The sequence below is a fragment of the Lissotriton helveticus genome, chromosome 7 (assembly GCF_964261635.1).
Source record: "Lissotriton helveticus chromosome 7, aLisHel1.1, whole genome shotgun sequence".
Lineage (NCBI taxonomy): Eukaryota > Metazoa > Chordata > Amphibia > Caudata > Salamandridae > Lissotriton > Lissotriton helveticus.
Window position 1 is genome coordinate 927,575,463 of NC_136068.1, and position 3,688 is coordinate 927,579,150.

General features: G+C 49.8%; 1 pseudogene; it reads left to right on the plus strand.

Annotated features, from left to right (window-relative positions):
* The first annotated feature begins 306 nt into the window (after positions 1-306).
* LOC144769330 (protocadherin alpha-6 pseudogene) lies at positions 307-2,790 on the plus strand (annotated as a pseudogene).
* Positions 2,791-3,688: the final 898 nt, after the last annotated feature.

Sequence of the window (3,688 nt, forward strand, 5' to 3'; positions counted from 1 at the left end):
CATTGTAAAATACATTGTGCGAAGCTTTTAACTTTAATGTAATTGAAACCAGAAACCACAAGATGGCAGTACATACCGACTACTTGTAAAGACGCAGAAATTAGACGCAGAAATGCAGATACAAGATCCCGGTAAATTGCTCCGCTGCATCAGACGTATTCGCCGAGTCTGGCAGTTGAATCCCCGCCAGGTATTGCGGAGGAAACGTCCTGAGCCGGCTGAATAGCATCTGATAGTCCGCGGGTACTGGCTGAACGAGGTGGTTGGAGAAACGCCGGCGCTGACGGGTATTTACTGTCGGCTACAATGGCAGAAGCAAAAGAGAGGGTCCGGCAACCGTGGCGGCTGCGCTGCTTTCTGCTGTTCTTTCTCTGGGATTCTGTTCTGGGTCAGATCAGATACTCGGTCCCGGAGGAGCTCGAGCGAGGGGCCGCGGTCGGAAACATCGCCCAGGATTTGGGGATCAGCAGGGATCGTTTGAAAGCCCGTGGACCCCGAGTCGTGTCCAAGGACAAGAAGCAGTTCCTCCGGGTGGACACAAGCAGCGGTGATCTAGTGATCTCCGAACGGATCGACAGAGAGGGGTTGTGTGGGCAGATCGCTGTGTGTGCACTGCACGCGGAACTGGTAATCGATAATCCATTGGAAATGCATCGCCTTGAAATCGAGATTACGGATGTAAATGACAACGCCCCCTCCTTTCACGAGAAGGAATTAACTCTAAACGTTATGGAACCGTCCTTCCTGGGGTCTCGGTTTCCGATGGAAAATGCAGTCGATCTCGGATCCAATTCTGTCCAGGGTTACACGTTGAGTCCTAACTCCAACTTCGACCTCAAGGTTATTATAAATTCCGATGACAGCAAATCTGCAGAGCTGGTTTTAAACAAGTTGCTGGATCGCGAGGAACAACCTTTTCACACACTTGTCCTCACTGCAGTTGATGGAGGAATCCCCAGGAGGTCTGGAACTATGCAAATACTCGTCCTGGTCGATGACGCAAACGACAACGCACCGACATTTGACAAATTCATTTACAACGTCAGACTCATGGAAAATGTGTCCTTGGGGACTAGTGTGATACAGCTAAATGCCACGGACGTAGACGAAGGACCAAACAGGGAGGTCACTTATGCCTTTAACAAGCGGGTCCCGCCAGGTGTGCACCAGATGTTCACCATAGATGAACTCACAGGTGTGATCACAGTGCGGGAAGCGCTGGATTTCGAGGCCTCCGAGGTCTATGAGCTGTCAGTGGAAGCCACGGACCGAGGGCCGTACCCTATAGCCGGACACTGCAAGGTAGTGGTGGAAATAATCGATGTGAACGACAACGCTCCCGAAATCACCACCACGTCTCTGTCCGGCTCTGTCTCTGAAGATGCCCCCGGCGGGACCGTCCTCGCGCTCCTGATAGTGTCAGACAAGGACTCCGGGGTCAACGGGAAGGTGGACTGTACCATTCCTGCGGCCCTCCCCTTTAGGGTGCAGAATACTTTCAACAACCACTATTCACTGGTCCTGATGGGGCCCCTGGACCGCGAGTCTACCGGGGAGTACAGCATCCCCATCACCGCCACGGACAGAGGCGCGCCTGCGCTCACCTCCACCACAACCCTCACAGTGCGAGTGTCTGACGTCAACGACAACAGCCCCCGCTTTGCCAAGACTTCTTACTCTATGCACTTAACGGAGAACAATGTTCCTGGGACCCACCTGTTTACAATCACTGCAACAGACCCGGATCTGAAAGAAAATGGCCACCTCACATATTCAATTACATCAAACACCGTTTATGAGAACCTTGTCTCAATAAACTCAGAGAGTGGCAAAATCTATGCACTAAAATCTTTTGATTATGAGGAAATACGGCATTTTCAATTCTGTGTCCACGCAAAGGATGCTGGGACCCCCGCCCTCAGCAGTAATGTATCCGTCGATGTATTTGTTCTCGACCAAAACGACAATCCACCTGTGGTGCTGCTCCCCCACCCCGGAACGGACTCCTTGGGCACCGAGTACATCCCTCGGACTGTGGAGCCCGGCTACCTCGTGTCGAAGATCACCGCCGCGGATGCGGACAGCGGATACAACGCCTGGTTACAGTATCACTTGGTGCAAAGGAAGGGAGATGCTCTCTTCAAAGTCGGGCTCTACTCGGGGGAGATAAGGACATCTCGATCCATCGAGGACAGAGACGGAAGCCACCAGCGGCTGATCCTGCTCGTGAAGGACCAGGGAGACCCGGCCCGGTCCAGCACAGCCACACTCAGCGTCAGTATCATTGACAGTCACAGCGAGAAGGTATCCGAATTCACAGAGCGCCGCGACGACGGGGGCCCGATGCCGGATTTAAACCTGTATTTGGTTATTGCGATCGCTTTCGTTTCCTTTGTTTTTCTGTTAACAGTTATCATATGCGTGGCCGTGAAAGTTTATGGAAGTGGAAGTGACGTCGCAAGCTGCGCTCAGCCTTCCTGCTTGATATCCGACGGAAGTCTGCCCTACACTCCGAACAACAGTTACAATGTGTGTCTGAGGAATTCTAAGATTGACTTTTTGGACGTCACTGGCGCCTGCCTCCTGTCCCTAGGGAGCAATTCCATCCCCAGGGACCTGCTTGCGGCGGAGGAGAGCAGAGGGTCGTACACAGCGGATCTCGTGTGTATAGACGACGACACGGTAAGATTTCATCTCCCTAAAGAATTTAACACGGAGGTGTCACCAATGTATTTAATGCACTTAGAAACGATTAATTGGGTGTTCAATTATGTTTACAATAGTGCTTAAGCAGGGATTTAAGTGGGCCGGGTCTCACCGGTGCTCCGGCAGTTTTTCAAAGGAGGCCTCGAAACGGGTCTCTATCGGACTCTGTTTTGTGCTCTGGACTGCAGTGACAGCAGGCACATCGATGTGCGCATGCTTACGCTACTCACTTGTCACTAGTGGAGAAGTTACAGCATGACGTCATGCCAGGTGAGCGTTGAAGGGGAATGGAAATCCTTTAAAGTGAGTCGTTTTCTCTCTGGATTTCCCTTCTCTTTTTGAAACTCAAGAGCAGCAACATTGTTGTGGTGTCACCAGGGCTTTAAGTGAAAGCTTTTTCAATATTATATACAAGCCATAGTTGCTGCTTGTTTATCTTATGCAACTAACAACCATTGACAAAGCCAATAGTCCTGACTTGTAGGCATGATGTTACTTGATATATCATATATCTGGAGGTAATGACAGAAACAGCACAATACAAGTCGGGCGGCACACTATGCCAAGCACACATTTTTAGCTTAGGTGTTTTTAAGCCTCACCCTTAATTACATTGGCGAAGCCCAGTTGAGGGACCCCCCCAGTTTATTCATCCCACTTAAAGCCCTGTGCTTAAGGCAAGTAAATACTTTTGCATTTCTACATAACCAATTCATAATTGTGGTGTAATTGAGCATTGATATTCATTTTTTGCTAACTGAATTGAATGTGTTTGATTTTCTTTTTTGCGATTTTCATATTGTTTCATGGTATTCTCCTCCGTCACAGCACGTTGGAAAAAACCCGTAAAACCTTCGCATTAACTGCGGGTGGGATCATTTTCTCTCTTTTTGTTGAGTTCAGATGTCTGCAACTGTTGCCAGTTTCCACGCAGGCTCAAGTGTGCAAATATTTCGGTAAAGGGAACAGATGTTCATAAGTG